The 18,922-nt window shown below is 48.5% G+C and overlaps 1 protein-coding gene across 3 annotated transcripts in view; it reads left to right on the forward strand.

Moving 5' to 3' along the window:
- Nucleotides 1–18,922, forward strand: part of fancc (FA complementation group C) — a 202,852-nt gene that overhangs the window by 177 nt on the left and 183,753 nt on the right. Inside the window, exon 2 of one of the 3 annotated variants that reach the window (XM_038804800.1) lies at nucleotides 16–157. The exons of the other annotated variants lie outside the window; for them this stretch is intronic. The gene's annotated coding sequence lies outside the window, so the exon portion shown is untranslated. The remainder of the gene's footprint in view (nucleotides 1–15; nucleotides 158–18,922) is intronic. 3 annotated transcript variants of the gene reach the window in all.

An 18,922-nucleotide genomic window follows, 5' to 3' on the forward strand; every position in this document is an offset into this window, starting at 1 on the left:
ATGATGTCTATTCAGCTGTTTCTGCAGAACTGGATTCTTAACCGTTTCATTCCTCCAAGTGAGCAAGATCCAAAATCACTGAAGGGGCTTTGTGGGCAGCTAATCGTTATTCTTGTCCAGCCCCTTCAGTTTGACACACGAATAGTAGTATTTTTGTGTAAGTATATGTGCAAGTCTTTTTAAGGGGGGTGAAGTGGTTAAAAAGTGCATGTGCTCATGTGCTAGGGCGAGTACAGTAGTCTTCTATTGCAAAAGTGAAGGTGGATTGAAAGAAGCAAGACTACCCTACGTGTATAGTGTACAAGAGAATGACATTACTGACCGTGGGTAGGTGCTGGAGAGGTCCAATAAATCTTTTAATCATTTTTTTATTAGTGTCATAAGTAGGCTTACATTAACACTGCAATGAGGTTACTGTGAAAATCCCCTAGTTGCCACACTCGGGCACCTGTTTGGGCACACTGAGGTTGAATTTGGAATATCCAATTCACCTAACAAGCACATCTTTCGGGACTTGTAGGAGGAAACCGGAGCGCACGGAGGAAACCCACACACACAGGGAGAACGTGCAAACTCCACACAGACAGTGACCCAAGTTGGGTATTGAATCTGGGACCCTGGTGCTGTGCTAGCAACTGTGCTAACCACTGCTACCATGCTGCCCAAATCTGCTTGATCGATAAAGAAACCGTGCAAATTCACCGAAATGATGACAGTACTTAAAAGTGTTAAATTATGACAGCAAGTTGCATAAACTTGGCTTTAACTTCCTTTTGAGGGATCACATTGTAGGGGCTTTAAAATGTTAAAATAATTCAATAGGATAGGTATAAAAAAAAGCTTAGCTTTTATGAGGGAAATCCAGAACTAGGGGGAACAATTTAAAATTATTCAAAAGTCAAAATCAAAAAGTACCGTTCCAAAGTAATTCTGGTGCAGATTTGTAACTCAATCCCGAAAAGGCTGTATTGGAGTAGGCGTAACTTTAACAGGCATTCTGGCTACTCGGGGGCAAATGCCAAGCATATGCAACCTGTCCAAATTCACAATTTCAAGATTTATTTACAAACTATTAGCCAACACATGAAGAGAAAGGACAGGAAAAGGGCTGCTTCACCAAACTTATGTCAAACTAACATGTTGCAAGACAATGTTGTCCAGGATCCCCAACCAACCAAACTGGTGAAAAAACCCCAGCCCAGAACTCTGAACCAGTTCAGTGGTGCGGGCTCTGAGAAATTCATTGCGGGCGATGAACATGACATGATGTCATAGGAGATGCATCATTCCCCTACCCAACATCACCTAGATTCAATTTGCAGTATTGTTAATTCCCTTTTAAATGTTTGTAAATCGTTGCCATAAATAAAAGCTGTTCCATAAGTCAATATTTCTGGGAAAACAAATACCAATTAATATCTACAGCCTAGTTCTATACTTGTGTAAGCTATACTTATGTCCTGTGCGCACCACCACCTCCAAATATGGACCAAATTCAATGTTTTATTATTTTAAAGGCTTCTATTAAATATGTTTGAATGGCATGCTTTCAAGAGTATCTGCAACTCCAACTCAAGTTTGTTGAACGGTTTTTGTTTTGCTTTTAAATCTTTTTCACAAAAGCAATTGAGCTGTACAAAGGCAAAATATTGTGAATACTGGAAATCTGAAACAAAAGCCCAAGAAGCTGGAAATAAACAGCAGGTCAGGCAGTGTTTCTAGAGGGAAAAACAGGGTGCGATTTACCAGCTGCATCCTGCTGAAAGCGAGAGGCCTCTTCCAGGTTTCCCAACGGTTGTTACACCTTGTGAGATGTCGTGATCTGGATCCCGCCCACAATGGGCACGATGCAGACTTGCTTAAAAATTCACAATGCTGCCAACGCCAGATCTAATTGGCTCCCAGAATCTACTGGCTCCCGGGACCAGGTGGAACGGCACATTGGTGGGCGGGGGGGAATCGGTGGACTCCAGGTAGTTAGTATCTGGGCAGGTGGCGCACTCGTAGCACCGCCGGGGCACACTGACAGTGGCACCTGGACATCCTGGCATTCAGTGCACAGGTGCGGTCCCCCCGACGGTTGGGGCATTCAGGTGTCCGGGGGGTGACAATGAGGGGAGGTCGAGAGATCGGCGCCATTTTAAAATGATCTCTCCCTGCACTGACGAGCAGAACTCCTCAATGCAGATCCTTCGTGCAGGAAATGCGACTGAGTGCAACCTCGGCGGGGAGTTTCATAGAATTTACAGTGCAGAAGGAGGCCATTCGGCCCATCGAGTCTGCACCGGCTCTTGGAAAGAGCACCCTACCCAAGGTCAGCACCTCCACCCTATCCCCAGTAACCCCACCCAGCACTAAGGGCAATTTTCGACACTAAGGGCAATTTATCATGGTCAATCCACCTAACCTGCACATCTTTGGACTGTGGGAGGAAACCTGAGCACCCGGAGGAAACCCACGCACACACGGGGAGGATGTGCAGACTCCGCACAGACAGTGACCCAAGCCGGAATCAAACTTGGGACCCTGGAGCTGTGAAGCAATTATGCTATCCACAATGCTACCATGCTACTGAGGCCCCAAAAATTCCTAGTGCTGTTAGATAGTAAGGTCATTCCCCATGCTATCAGAGTTTAGGTTTCAGGTCAATCAGATGATCTTTTGCCAGAGTACTCTGACCAAAGGTGACCAACCAATCTGAAACCAAGCTGTTCATTCACAAGATGTGGGCTTCCCTGGCTAAGCCAGCAATCTTTGCCCTTCCCTAATTGGCCCAGCTCACCACCATTTTTTCAAGGGCATTTAGGGATGGACAATAAATGCTGGCCTAGTCAGTGAAACCTATATCCCACGAATGAATTTAAAAAAATAGTTTTTTCTGTCTTTCTCCCTGGGTTGCATGGTATACACACGCTTGGCATTTGGCCTACAAGAGTAGCCTGTTTAAGGACGCTTGGATAAGTTATGCTTATCTCAATACCGCCTTTTAGGGATTGAGTTAAAATTTCCACCAAAATTGATTTTAACTCTTGAATAATTTAAAAATGATTCCACCTAGTTCGGGATTTCCATCACAAAAAGGAAGTTTTTTTTATACCTGTCCTATTGAATTATTTTAACATTTTAAAGCCCCTATTAGGTGATTCCTCAAAAGAAAGTTAAAGACAAGTTTATGCAAGTTGCTGTCATAATTTAACAGTTTAAGCCCTGGCGAATTTGCACTGTTTTGGTGAATTTGAACTGTTTCTTTCTAGACCAAGCAGATTTATTGAACCTCTCCAGCACCTACCTATGGCCATTCCCATTGGCCATTCTCTTGTATATCATACTGGTAGGCTTGTCTTGCTTTGTCTATCCATCTTCACCTAGCCAATAGAAGGTAATTCCTGTAAGGGCCCTTAGGGCAGCACGGTAGCACAGTGATTAGCACAGTGGCTTTTCAGCTCCAAGGTCCCAGGTTCGATTCCCGGCTTGGGTCACTGTCTGTGTGGAGTATGCACGTTCTCCCCGAGTCTGTGGGTTTTCTCCGGGTGCTCCGGTTTCCTCCCACAGTCCAAAGATGCGCAGGTTAGGTGGATTGGCCATGCTAAATTGCCCTAGTGTCCAAAAAGGTGGCGTGGGGCTACTGGGTTGCGGGGATAAGGTGGAGGTGTGGGCTTGGGTAGGGTGCTCTTTCCAAGGGCTGGTGCAGACTCGATGGGACGAATAGCCTTCTTCTGCACTGTAAATTCTATGATTCTTGTTGATTCCCTTTTCCCCCATTTCTTTTACTTTATGGTTATCATGATCCATGGATGTTTAGTGGACATATACCTTTAAGACGAGCAGAGGAAGTGAGGAACTCAAAAGTTGCAAAATAGCACACTGTGCTATTGGAGATATTTAACCATACAAAGTGGCAAAGATTAGTGGGAGACTAGAGGATTGGGAAATCTTTAGGGGGCAACAGAAAGCTACTAAAAAAAGAGTAAGATAGATTATGAGAGTAAACTTGCTCAGAATATAAAAACAGATAGTAAAAGTTTCTACAAATATATAAAACAAAAAAGAGTGGCTAAGATAAATATTGGTCCTTTAGAGGATGATAAGGGAGATTTAATAATGGGAGATGAGGAAATGGCTGAGGAACTGAACAGGTTTTTTGGGTTGGTCTTCACAGTGGAAGACACAAGTAATTTACCATTGACTGATAGAAATGAGGCTATGACAGGTGATATCACTACGGAGGTAGTTAAAGACAAGCTAATGGGGCTAAACATAAGAACATAAGAACTAGGAGCAGGAGTAGGCCATCTGGCCCCTCGAGCCTGCTCCGCCATTCAATGAGATCATGGCTGATCTTTTGTGGACTCAGCTCCACTTTCCGGCCCGAATACCATAACCCTTAATCTCTTTTTCTTCAAAAAACGATCTATCTTTACCTTAAAAACATTTAATGAAGGAGCCTCTTAACTGCTTCACTGGGCAAGGAATTCCATAGATTCACAACCCTTTGGGTGAAGAAGTTCCTCCTAAACTCAGTCCTAAATCTACTTCCCCTTATTTTGAGGCTATGCCCCCTAGTTCTGCTTTCACCCTCGAGTGGAAACAACCTGCCCGCATCTTTCCTATCTATTCCCTTCATAATTTTAAATGTTTCGATAAGATCCCCCCCTCATCCTTCTAAATTCCAACGAGTACAGTCCCAGTCTCCTCAACCTCTCCTCGTAATCCAACCCCTTCAGCTCTGGGATTAACCTCGTGAATCTCCTCTGTACACCCTCCGTGCCAGTCCGTCCTTTCTCAAGTAAGGAGACCAAAACTGAACACAATACTCCAGGTGTGGCCTCACTAACACCTTTATACAGTTGCAGCATAACCTCCCTAGTCTTAAACTCCATCCCTCTAGCAATGAAGGACAACATTCCATTTGCCTTCTTAGTCACCTGTTGCACCTGTAAACCAACTTTCTTGTCTAAAGGTAGACAAGTCTCCTGGGCCTGATGGAATGCATCCGAGAGTGCTAAAAGAGATGGCTCAGGAAATTGCAAATGCACTAATGATAATTTACCAAAATTCACTAGACTCTTGGGTGGTTCCGACGGATTGGAAATTAGCAAACATGACACCACTGTTTAAAAAAGGAGGTAGGCAGAAAGAGGGTAATTATAGGCCCGTGAGTTTGACTTCTGTAGTAGGGAAGATGCTGGAATCTATCATCAAGGAAGAAATAGCGAGGCATCTGGATGGAAATTGTCCCATTGGGCAGGCGCAGCATGGGTTCATAAAGGGCAGGTCGTGCCTAACTAATTTAGTGGAATTTTTTGGGGACATCGCCAGTGCGGTAGATAATGGGGAGCCAATGGATGTGGTATATCTGGGTTTCCAGAAAGCCTTTGACAAGGTGCCACACAAAGGTCGCTGCATAAGATAAAGATGCATGGCATTAAGGGTAAAGTAGTAGCATGGATAGAGGATTGGTTAATTAATAGAAAGCAAAGAGTGGGGATTAATGGGTGTTTCTCTGGTTGGCAATCAGTAGCTAGTGGTGTCCCTCAGGGATCAGTGTTGGGCCCACAATTGTTCATAATTTACATAGATGATTTGGAGTTGGGGACCAAGGGAAATGTGTCCAAGTTTGCAGACGACAGTAAGATGAGTGGTCAAGCAAAAAGTGCAGTGGATACTGGAGTCTGCAGAGGGATTTGGATAGGTTAAGTGAATGTGCCAGGGTCTGGCAGATGGAATACAATGTTGACAAATGTAAGGTTATCCATTTTGGTAGGAATAACAGCAAAATGGATTATTATTTAAATGGTAAAATATTAAAACATGCTGCTGTGCAGAGAGATCTTGGTGTGCTAGTGCATGAGTCACAGAAAGTTGGTTTACAGATACAACAGGTGATGAAGAAGGCAAATGGAATTTTGCCCTTTATTGCTAGAGGGATGGAGTTTAAGACCAGGGAGGTTATGCTGCAATTGTATAAGGTGTTAGTGAGGCCATACCTGGAGTATTGTGTTCAGTTTTGGTCTCCTTACCTGAGAAAGAACGTACTGGCGCTGGAGGGTGTGCAGGGGAGATTCACTGAGGTGAATCTCAGAGCTGAAGGGGTTGGATTACGAGGAGAGGTTGAGTAGACTGCGACTGCACTCGTTGGAATTTAGAAGGATGGGGGGGGGGATCTTATAGAAACATATCAAATTATGAAGGGAATAGATAGGATAGATGCGGGCAGGTTGTTTCCACTGGTGGGTGAAAACAGAACTAGGGGCATAGTCTCAAAATAAGGGGAGGTAGGTTTAGGACTGAGTATAGGAGGAACTTCTTGACCCAAAGGGTTATCAATCTATGGAATTAATTGCCCAGTAAAGCAGTTGAGGCTCCTTCATTAAATGTTTTTAAGATAAAGATAGATAGTTTTTTTTGAAGAAAAAGGGATTAAGGGTTATGGTGTTCAGGCTGGAAAGTGGAGCTGAGTCCACAAAAGATCAGCCATGATCTCATTGAATGGAGGAGCAGGCTCGAGGGGCCAGATGGCCTACTCCTGCTCCTAATTCTTATTTTCTTGTATAGAGCAGCAGAACGTTGGCACCCAAGCATTTGGAGGGGTCCAGCTCGATTGGCTGGCTGGAGGCCAATGAATTTGCAAAAGGCTGTATTTTGCCCGGTGACAGACGGTGATTTGGTTCTACCTGAGTGGGATGGTTTTCACAGAACCAAGGAAAGACACTCAGATCCTGGATGCAGAGAGGAGAATCTCGCTTTCTCTCGCTCTCTCTCTTTTTCACTCTCTCTTTCTCTTCACTACCCCCACCCCCCACATCCCAGAAATGTGCCTGCCTGCTCTTCTCTGAACCTGCAAAGAGGTTTTTTGAGACCTGTGGACTGGAAGATGTCCATCTCAAACCAAGACTCTTATCCTTTTATTTTCATCGTTATTTTAAACCCCTCTTTCCCCTCTGTGTTTGCCTATCTGTGTCTGTGTGTGCATATAGAGGGTTGGGTGAGTTAAGGGTAGGTCAGTGGTTAGCACTGCTGCATCACAGCACCAGGGACCCGGGTTCGATTCCCGGCTTGGGTCACTGTCTGTGTGGATTCTGCACATTCTCCCCGTGTCTGCGTGGATTTCCTCTGGGTTCTCCGGTTTCCTCCCACAAGTCCCGAAAGACGTGCTTGTTAAGTGAATTGGACATTCTGAATTCTCCCTCAGTGCACCCGAAATGATGCCGGAGTGTGGCGACTAGGGGATTTTCACTGTAACTGCATTGCAATGCTAATGAAAGCCTACTTGTGACAATAATAAAGATTATTATAATTATTAGGAATTCGGTAATAGTTAACATGTTGTATTTACTGTATTTTAATTATAGTTATTGTTATTAATAAAAATTAATTGCGTTTAAATTTACAAACTAGGTGATTATAGTTATTGGGCAGCCATAGACCAAAGATGCAGATATTTCATAGAATCGGAGAATTTACAATGCAGAAGCAGGCCATTCTGCCCATCGAGTCTACACCGACTCTTGAAAGAGCACCGTGCCTAAGCCCACACCGCCACCTTGTCCCCGTAACCCAGTAATCCCACCTAATCTTTGAACACTTGAGGGGCAATTTAGCATAGCCAATCCACCTAAATTGCACATCTTTGGACTGTGGGAGGAAACTGGAGGACGGAGGAAACCCACGCACACACGGGGAGAAAGGGCAAACTCAACACAGTCACCCGATGCTGGAATTGAACCCGGGTCCCTGCCGCTGTGAGGCAACAGTGTTAACCACTGTGCCACCGTGCTGCCCATTGTCTAAGAATTATTTGTTCGTTTCAATTGAGTTGTGACAAGTGGGGCTGGAATTGACCACGCACTAGTCCAAGGGGTCGTAACATTCTAGTCTCCCTACATTCTACTCTCACCTGAGCATTCACCTGAGGAAGCTAGTGTTTGAAACAAACATGTTGCACTTTAACCTTGTGTTGTAAGATTCTTACTGTGCTCACCCCAGTCCAACACCGGCATCTCCACATCCTGTGATGAAGTGTCAGGAAAGGAGGGTAGAAACCTAGAATGGATGTACATCATCCCCTTGGGATTAGGAAGACAACAACAGATGTTGAAGGTTGTACCTGCGAGAGGACGCAATAGGTTTTTAGGCCAACAGAGCAGCTTTTCAGTCAGAAACCTGATGCTAGCATGATATTGCTGACCTCATCATTTCCCACAGCAAGAACCATGGCCGGGATTCTCCGACCTCGCTCCGGGTTGGAGAATCGCCGGAGCGGCGCGAGAATTGAGCGCCGCCTTGATGCCGGCCTGCCAATTCTCCGGCGCCGATTCTCGGGCGCCCGTGGGATCGCCACCGTGCCGGTCGGGGGCCGTTAAAAGCGCCTCCCCCGGCGATTCTCCAGGCATCGACGGGCTGAGTGCCCACCAAGTTCGGCTGAGTCCCGCCGGTGTGGGTTACGTATGGTCCCACCCGGCAGGATCTTGGAGTTCTTACTGCGGGGGCCGTTCTGGTGGGGGGGGGGAGGGGGGGGAGGGGGGAGGGGGGGAGGGAGGAGGGGGGGAGGGAGGAGGGGAGGGGGGCCTCCTGGGTGGCCTGGTCCGGCCCGCGTTCGGGGCCTACTGATCGGCAGGCGGGCTAGTTCCGTGGGTGCCTATATTCCTCCGGGCGGGGCTTCTGTAGGGCTCCGCCATATTGCCTGGGGACCGGTGCAGAGACGGGAACCTACGCACATGCACGAACTCGCGTCGGCCATGGCGTGCTGGCTTTTGGGCGCCAGAGCTGCGGACACCACTCTGGCGCCGTACTAGCCCTCTAGGAAGGGATGAATTCCTGCCACTTGAAGCCTGTTGACGCCGGAGTGGCTCGCGCCGCTTTTCACGCTGGTGTCAGAACTTGGCCGCGGAATTGGAGAATTCCAGCCCATGTGGCTCGACATGAGATCCGTGGCCTTCTCAAAGTGGGTGAGTGTGAAGGTTCGGGAGCTCCCTCCTGTGGCCTCTCTGGTGTGTAACATGCAGCAAATTTTCCTCCAGGATGTTGAGTAAGGGTAAGGCTCGAACTGATAAAGAAATGGACAGTAACATTCGTGCCACATAAGTGCCAGCCAAAAACTATTTCCATCAAGAAAGAATCTAATCATTTCCCTCTTGATGTCCAATGGCATTATCAGCATCCCGAGGCTGGAGGGTGGTTACCATTGACCAGAAACTTAACTGGACCGACCACAAATATTTTGGTTACATGAGCAGTTCGGGGGCCTGGGAATTCTGAAGTGAGTAATCAACTCCTGACTCCCGAAACCTGTCCATCGTCCATAAGGTCCATATCAGAATTGTGATGAAATGTTCTCCACAAACCTGGATGACTGCACCTCCAATACTCAAGAAACTCAGAACCATCCAGGACAATCAACACTCTTGATTATTACCTCATCCACTAGCTTAAACATTCACTTCCTCCACCGCTGGGACATGTTACTAGTGTGTTTATCTACAAGTTGTGTTGACTCTTTCTGAACCAGCGATCTCTGCCACTAAGAAGAACAAGAACAGTAGTTGCATTGGAACAAGACCACCTCATGCAAATTTCCTCCCAAGTTGCCAGCATCCTGACTTGGTACTACATCACTATTCCTTCATTGTAACTAGGTCAAAATCACGGAACTTTCTCCTACAGCTGCGGCAATACTTACACCATATACACTGCTGAGGTTCAATAAACTTACTCACTACCACCTCCTCCAGGGCAATTAGGGATGGGCAATAAATGCTGACCTCAGCAGCGAGGTGTATGTCCCATGAACTAATTTTTAAAATATGTGCCGATGCTGGAAAACCTAGCTATCGGCTGCTGATATCCAAAGTGGATAACTTCACATTCATCCATGTTATATTGCATCTGCCATATATTTGCCCACTCAACTCATCTAAATCACCGTGAAACATTTTAACATCCTCTTCACCACTTGCATTCCCACTGGGTTTTGTGTCATCAGCTTACTTGGAAATATAATATTGGTTCCCTCATCCAAATCATTGATATATATTGTGAATAGTGGGGGCTTAAAGTGACCCATTAGTCAACGCCTGCCACTTTCAGAAAAGACTCATTTATTCTGACTCTGCTACCTGTCTGCTAACCAGTTCTCAACCCATGCCAATACATTAACCCCAACCCCATGTGCTTTAATTTTACTCACTCGCTCTCTCATGTGGGACTTTATCAACAGCCTTCTGAACATCCAAATATACCGGATCCACTGGTTTACCCGTATCTATTGGAAAAAAAACTCCAGTAGATTTGTCAAACATCATTTACCTTTCATAAGTCCTTGTTGACTTTGTTTAATCCCGTTGATATTATCTTTTAAAAATAAATTTAGTGTACCCAATTCATTTTTTTCCAATTAGGGGCAATTTAGCGTGTTCAATCCACCTACCCTGTACATTTTTGGGTTGTGGGGATGAAACCCACGCAAACACGCGGAGAATGTGTAAACTCCACACGGACAGTGACCCAGAGCCAGGATCGAACCTGGGACCTCGGCGCCATGAGGCAGTAGGGCTAACCACTGCGTCACCGTGCTGTACCCCGATGATATTATCTAAGTGTCCTGTTATCACATCATTTATAATAGACTTTAGTATTTTTCCTACTATGGATGTTAGGTTAACCGGTCTGTAATTCCCTGTTTTCTCCCTTCCTTTTTTTAAATAGTGAGGCTACATTTACCACACTCCAATCTGCCAAGATTGTTTGAGAATTTTGGAAGATGATAAACAATGCATTGACTATTTCCATGGCCACCCCACCTCCTTTACTCTAGAATGTAGATCATCAGGCCCTTGGGATTTATCGGCTTTCAGTTCCATTAATGTCTTCAATTTTTTTAGTACTACTAATTTCCTTCAATTCCTTTTCTCATTAGACCCTTGATTCCTTAGCATTTCTGGGAAGTTATTTATGTCTGCTTCAGTGAAGACAGAATTAAAGCAGTTGATTAATAACTCTGCCATTTCCTTGTTCTGTCTTATCAATTCCGTTTTGGACTGTAAGAGACTTACGTTTGCTGTCCCTAATCTTTTTCTTTTTATATGCTCAGAGAAGCTATTACAGTCTACTTTTGTGGAACTGACAAGTTTACTTTCGTACTCTATTTTTTCTCCCTCAATCAATATCCTGGTCCTCTTTTGCTGAATTCTGAACTGTATTCCTCAGGAATACTACTATTTCTAACAACCTTTTGTGACACCTCTTTGGATCTAATATTATCTTAATTTATTTTGTAAGTCATGGTTTGGCTACCTTTTTTTGTTGTGTTTTTGCACCAGAGAGGAATGGGGCAGCACGGTGGCCTAGTGGTTAGCACAACCGCCTCACGGCGCTGAGGTCCCAGGTTCGATCCCGGCTCTGGGTCACTGTCCGTGTGGAGTTTGCACATTCTCCCCGTGTCTGCGTGGGTTTTGCCCCCACAACCCAAAAATGTGCAGAGTAGGTGGATTGGCCACGCTAAATTGCCCCTTAATTGGAAAAAATAATTGGGTAATCTAAATTTATTAAAAAAAAGGAATGTATAACAATTCGTAGAATCCCTACATTTTGTGCCATGCATACATTTGTTCCTTAAATATGAGCCATTACCGATCCACCATTCCTTTTAATGAGGTTCCATAATCTATCTCTTGGCCTGGAATATTCCAGCTCCTCTGTTAGCTGGACATTGGGGGTTAGCTGGACAATGGGGTTTCCTCTGCACCATGGCTTGCGTTCGCCTCTTAAGATTGAGCTGAGCTGTAGATGCGTTTCAGATTGTTTGACAATCGGAATGACTTTTTCTTTTTTTTTAAAGGTACTTATTTCGTTTTTGGTCCCTGATGTCAAGTGTCCGTTGATATGGTCTCAGACTGAATCTCACTCTCACTACTTAATCTCTGTCACTTTGCACAACCAACATTTATTAGTTTTTCGTGGATTTATTTTATTAGTCTTTTTTGTTCCATTTAATGGGAGCGAAGCAGGAATTCTTCCTGTTAAACCTCCTCTGCCTTTCTATCGCTGTGCACCATCATTTTCCCACATCTCTAGAAGTCGAATGTAGCGGCCTCCTGGGAATTAACCGGCTGCCCAGCGAGAAATCACTCGGGCCTTGTTAAGTACTCCTTTGTGAAAACATGAAGCTGGCGCAATGGTGCTGAAGGAACTGAGACGAAGTGTAGCCATTTCCATTTTCGGGCATGCAATAAAGCTGCTGCCCCAGTGTTGGGGGAGGTGGGCGGGGGAGAAGGAATGCTGCAGAAGGCAGCAGCGCAGACGCAGGCTGGAGGCCTGAAGTCCCTGCTGCCCATCAAGCCGAGGGGAATTCAAAGGGAAATGCTAGCAATGGCCCCAAGTGTACAGGGGTTGTTGGTCTTTTGAGGAGATGTTGAACAGCATGTGTCGCAGGAGACTCCGGGTGCGATTCTCCAGACTTTCTAAGTGTGGTAGTGAGTGGGAACTGCCACGAGCTTCCTGGCGAGGCCGGCAATGCTATTCAATGCTAATTGGTCCATTTAACAAGATCTCACGCGCTTCACGCCGCAAATGAAGGCTCGCCAGCCGATTCGTCAGGACCGCGCTCGCCAGGCCCCCTTGCTAACAAAGTCGAGCTGCACTTAAACAGCATTTGCTGATCATCAAGTTCAATACCTGATCCCGCGTTTCCCCCCATATCCCTTGATCCCAAGAGCTATATCTAATTCCTTTTTGAAATTACCTAATATTTTGGCCTCGACTACTTCCAGTGGCGGTGAATTCCACAGATTCACCACTCTCTGGGTGAAGAAATTTCTCCTCACCTCAGTCCTAAAAGGTTTACCCTTTATCAAAGTATGACCCCTAGTTCTGGGCACCCCACCATCGGGAACATTTTTTCTGAAGTTACCACATCTAATCTTGTTAGAATTTGATAAGTTTCTAGGAGATCCCCTCTCACTCTTCTAACCAATTTAGTCTTTCCTCATTTGACAGTCCCGCCATCCCAGGAATCAGCCTGGTAAACCCTCACTGCACTCCCTCCATAGCAAGAACGCCCTTCTTCGGATAACGCACCAAAACAGCACACAATACTCCAGGTGTGGCCTTACCAATTCCCTATACAATTGCAGTAAAACATCTCTATTCCTATACTCAAATCCTCTTGCTATGAAGGCCAACATACCATTTGCCTTTGTTACTGCCAGCTGTACCTGCGCACTTAGTTTCAGCGACTGATACATGAGGACACCAAGGTCTCGCTAAGTATCCACCTCTCAATTTACACCCATTCAGATAATAATTTTTGATACCAAAGCGGATAACTTCACATTAATCCACATTATATTGCATCTGCCATGCATGTGCCCACTCAGCCTGTTCAAATTCTGCTGAAGCATCTCTGCATCCTCCTCACAGCTCACCCTCCCACCCAACTTTGTATCACCTGCAAATTTGGAGATAATACATTTTGTTCCCTTGATGCACTATCAATTGCATGAAAGACTCAGATTGGTACAACTGTGGCTTTATTACAGTCAGATGCTTGGCCTCCTACTGCAGCTGGCAGAATGGCTGATCAGGAGTAATCATGCCTATTTATACGGCTCCTTGTGGGCGGAGCTAGCCGGCAGGGGCTACCGGCGAACCTGTAGTGTAGGTCCTACCGTACATCCCCTAATACAGGTGCACACAGTTAACACAGTGGATCACCACATTCACCCCCTATTAAAAATGAGTCCGGTGGGGGTGGCGTGGAACTATATACAGAGTAATTTACAGAGGGGAGGGGGAAAAAAGTATGTGTACATCTTGTAGTCTGGTGCCCGTCAGAGGTTAAGTCTGTCCGGTGGTTTGACGGTTCGCTGGGAGCGACGTAGCGGTGGTGGCGAAGTCGGCGTCGGCGACGTCGGTGCTGGTGGCGTTGGTCCTGGCCAGTAGTTGGATGACTCCGGAAGCGTGTCGAAATCTTCCTTGTCCTCTAGCGTGGGCAGGGGAAGGAGGTATGGACCTGGTGGGGCTAATGCTGGGAGCGCCGGGGGAGGGGAGGGTGGCGCGTGGGTGGGGAAGTGTGTGGTAGTGGAACCTGAGGGAGCTAGGTCCCTGAGTGAGACCGTATCCTGGCAGCCGTCGGGGAACTCCACATAGGCATACTGGGGGTTGGCGTGGAGCAGGCGTAACCTGTCCACCAAGGGGTCCGCCTTGTGGAGTTGGACATGCCTACGTAGAAGAACCGGTCCTGGAGCTGCCAGCCAAGTCGGGAGCGACATCCCGGATGTGGACTTCCTAGGGAAGGTAAAAACACGTTCATGGGGTGTGTTATTTGTGGCGGTGCACAGTAGAGACCGGATGGAGTGCAGTGCATCCGGGAGGATCTACTGCCAGCGAGCGGCTGGGAGGTTCCTGGACCATAGGGCCAGCTGGACGGTCCTCCAAACCGTCCCGTTCTCCCTCACTACCTGCCCGTTTCCCCGGGGGTTGTAGCTGGTCGTCCTGCTGGAGGCGATACCCCCGCTGAGCAGGAACTGACGCAGCTCATCGCTCATGAATGAGGATCCCCTGTCGCTGTGGATGTAGTCGGGGAAACTGAACAGAGCGAAGATGGAGTTGAGGGCCTTGATGACGGTGGCGGACGTCATATCGGGGCATGGGATGGCGAAGGGGAACCTGGAGAATTCATTGACCACACTGAGGATATATGTGTTGCGGTCGGTGGAGGAGAGGGGCCCTTTGAAATCCACGCTGAGGCGTTCAAAGGGGCGGGACGCTTTCACCAGGCGCGCATGGTCTGGCCGGTAGAAGTGCGGCTTACACTCCGCACAGACCTGGCAATCTCTGGTGACTGTCTGTACTTCCTCGACGGAGTAGGGCAGATTGTGGTCTTTGACGAGGTGGTACAATCGAGTGACCCCCCGGGTGAAAGGCTGTCATGCAGGGCACGGAGTTGGTCTACTTGTGCGATGGCACATGTACCTTGAAAGAGGACGTCTGGGGGCTCATTGAGCTTGCCGGGGCGATACAAAATCTTGTAATTGTAGGTGGAGAGCCCGATTCTCCACCGCAAGATTTTATCATTTTTGATCTTGCACCGCTGCGTGTTGTTGAACATGAAAGCTACCAACCGTTGGTCAGTGAGGAGAGTGAATCTCTTGCTGGCCAGGTAATGCCTCCAATGCCACACCGCTTCAATGATAGCATGGGCCTCCTTTTCAACAGACGAATGTCGAATTTCAGAGGCATGAAGGGTGCGGCAAAAGAAGGCCACGGGTCTGCCCGCCTGGTTTAGAGTGGCGGCAAGGGCGACATCTGAAGCGTCGCTTTCTACTTGAAAGGGCAGTGTCTCATCTACTGCGTGCATACCGGCCTTGGCTATGTCTGCTCTAATACGGGCGAAGGCATGTTGTGCCTCGGCCGTGAGGGGAAATTGAGTGGACTGTATAAGTGGGCGGGCCTTGTCTGCGTATTTTGGGACCCACTGTGCGTAGTAGGAGAAGAACCCAAGGCAGCGTTTGAGGGCCTTGGGGCAGTGGGGGAGGGAGAGCTCCATGAGGGGGCGCATGCTGTCGGGATCGGGCCCCAGGAATCCGTTTTGGACTACATAGCCGAGGATGGCTAAGCGGTTGGTACTGAACACTTGCTTCTCCTTATTGTAGGTGAGGTTGAGGAGGGTGGCGGTGTGGAGAAATCTGGCAAGGTTGGCGTCGTGGTCCTGCTGGTCATGGCCGCAGATGGTGACGGTGTCCAGGTACGGAAACGTGGCCCGCAGTCCGTACCGGTCAACCATTCGGTCCATTTCTCTTTGGAATACCGAGACCCCGTTAGTGACGCCGAAGGGAACCCTAAGAAATTGATAGAGACGACTGTCCGCCTCGAAGGCAGTGTATCGACGGTCCGATTTACGGATGGGGAGCTGGTGGTAGGCGGATTTAAGGTCGATCATTGAGAAGACCCAGTACTGTGCAATCTGATTGACCATATCAGATATGCAAGGGAGGGGGTACGCTTCGAGCTGCATGTACCGATTGATGGTCTGGCTGTAGTCCACGACCATCCTGTGTTTCTCCCCAGTTTTAACCACTACCACTTGGGCTCTCCAGGGGCTATTGCTGACCTCGATTATACCCCCCCGAAGCAGCCGCTGGACCTTCGACCTGATGAAGGCCTTGTCCTGGGCGCTGTACCGTCTGATCCTGGTGGCGACGGGCTTGCAATCCGCAGTTAGATTGGCAAAGAGGAAGGGGGGGGGTCAACCTTGAGGGTCGTGAGGCCGCAAACGGTGAGTGAGGGTAGGGGCCCGCCGAATTTGAGGGTGAGACTCTGGAGATTACACTGAAAATCCAGACCCAGCAATAGTGCAGCACAGAGGTTAGGGAGAACGTAGAGGCGGAAACTGCTGAATTCCACGCCTTGGACAGTGAGATTGACCACACAGAACCCTCGGATTGGGACAGAGGATCCGGAGGCCAGGGAGATCCGTTGGTTGGCGGGGTTGACCGCGAGGGAGCAGCCCCTTACCGTTTCCGGGTGGATGAAGCTTTCGGTGCTCCCGGAGTCCAGTAGGCAAGAGGTCGTGTGGCCTTTGATTTCCACTGTCGTTGAAGCGGTGGCCAGGTTGTGAGGACGGGACTGGTCCAGTGTCATAGAGGCGAGGGTGGTCGTCCGAGGATTCAGATGGAGAGCGTCGGCGACCCGGATCCAGCGTTCCAGTCCCGTGGGGAAGACCAAATAGTGGTGATGGCGGCGTCCGGTGAACCTGTGGTGGAGAAGATGGCGGCGCCCATGCAGCGCACGTTGTAGGGGCAGGGCAAGATGGCGGCACCCATGGGCCGCACGTGGACCTGGGGGGAGAAGAAGATGGCGGCCACTGGTCGCACGTGGCACCGAGAGCAGAGGATGGCGGCGCCCATTGTGCGATCGGCTGGGGGAAGTGAGCGAATTCGGGCGCGATAGCGGCGACTGCGCGGGCCTGGCACACCGCCGCAAAGTGGCCCTTCTTACCGCAGGATTTGCAAGTGGCAGCGCGGGCTGGGCAGCACTGGCGGGGGTGCTTCTGCTGGCCGCAGAAGTAGCAGCGGGGACCCCCAGGGTGCATGGTGTGGCGAACGGCGCAGGCATATTGAGCAGGAGTGGCCCCAGCCGGGGGGAGGGGGGGGGGGGGTCGTTTGCGGGGTCCAAGAGGAGTAGGAGGGGTGGGCTGCGCGACGAGCAGGGTAGGCTTGGACGTTGCGAGATGCAACCGTCATGGAGAGCGCTAAAGCTTTCGACTCCGCTAGGTCGAGCGTGGCCCCTTCTAGCAGTCATAGTCGGATGGGGTCCGACGCAATCCCCGTCACGAATGCTTCACGCATGAGGAGATTGGAATGTTCAGTGGCCGTGACGGCCTGACAGTCACAGTCCCATACGAGTGGGATAAGAGCCCGCCAGAAGTCTTCGATCGACTCACCAGGTAGTTGTATGCGAGTGGCGAGTATATGCCTAGCAAAGAGTGTGTTCGTCTTCTGAACGTAGTTCTCTTTAAGGAGAGCAATAGCCTCTGTGTAATTCGGGGCGTCCTGGATTAGCGGGAACACGCTGGAGCTCAACCTGGAGTAAAGCACTTGGATCTTCTGAGCTTCCGTCGGCACGGGGGTCGCAGTGTTGATATCGGCCTCAAAGCAAGCCAGCCAGTGATTAAAGTCCTTTCTGGCGTCTGGCGAGTGCGGATCCAGCTGCAGGTGATCAGGTTTGATCCTGATGTCCATAATGTGGAAAATCTGACTAATAAATTGATGCATTATCAATTGCACGAAAGACTTAGATTGGTACAACTGTGGCTTTATTACAGCCAGATGCGTGGCCTCCTGCTGCAGCTGGCAGAATGGCTGATCAGGAGGAGTCATGCCTATTTATACGGCTCCTTGTGGGCGGAGCTAGCCGGCAGGGGCTACCGGCGAACCTGTAGTGTAGGTCCTACCGTACTTCCCCTAATACAGGTGCACACAGTTAACACAGTGGATCACCTCATCCCTCATCCAAATCATTAATATATAATGTGAACAGTTGGGGTCCTCTGACAGAACCCTGTGGTAACCCACTAGTCACGGCCTGTCAATCAGACCCATTTATTCCAACTTTTTGCTTCCTGTCTGCAAACCAGCTTTCTATCCATCCCAAGACATTACCCATAATCCCATACGCTGGTGGAGTACCTGATCGGCGAGAATGGCAGAGGTGTTCAAAATAGTGATGTGTTTGACAGACTAGATGGGGAGAAACGATTTTCACTTGCAGAATGTTCAGGAGCCAGAGGACACAGATTTATGGATATTGGTAAAATGGGAGAGGAGGAGGTTTTTTTTTATTTGGGCAGCACGGTAGCACAAGTGGATACCACTGTGGCTTCACAGCACCAGGGTCCCAGGATCGTTTCCCTGCTGGGTCACTATCTGCGGAGTCTGCACGTTCTCCTCGTGTCCCTACATGAGGCCGCTTCCACCCGCTCTCTCACCGCCCTTCCCCCGCTACCAACTTCCTGACCATCGTAATATTTTCCGCACAACAATAATTTATAAAATTCGTAAGAGCCCCCCCCTCACGCACTCCCCCGCTCCAGCAGCATCCTCTTCACCCGCGGGGTTTTACCCGCCCAGACAAATCCCGAGATCACTGCATTCACTTTTTTAAAGAACGCCTTGGGGACAAAAATTGGAAGGCACTGAAAAAGCGAACAAAAGCTTTGGCAGGACTGTCATTCTCACTGTCTGTACCCGCCCCGCCAATGACAACGGGAGTGCATCCCACCTCCGAAAGTCCCCCCTCATCTGTTCCACCAACTGACCCAAATTCAGTTTATGCAGCTGCACCCACTCCCGCACCACCTGGATGCCCAAATACCGAAAGCTCCCCACCACCACTTTGAATGGCATCTCACCCAATCTCTTCTCCT

Source organism: Scyliorhinus canicula, chromosome 8 (genome assembly GCF_902713615.1).
Source record: "Scyliorhinus canicula chromosome 8, sScyCan1.1, whole genome shotgun sequence".
NCBI lineage: Eukaryota > Metazoa > Chordata > Chondrichthyes > Carcharhiniformes > Scyliorhinidae > Scyliorhinus > Scyliorhinus canicula.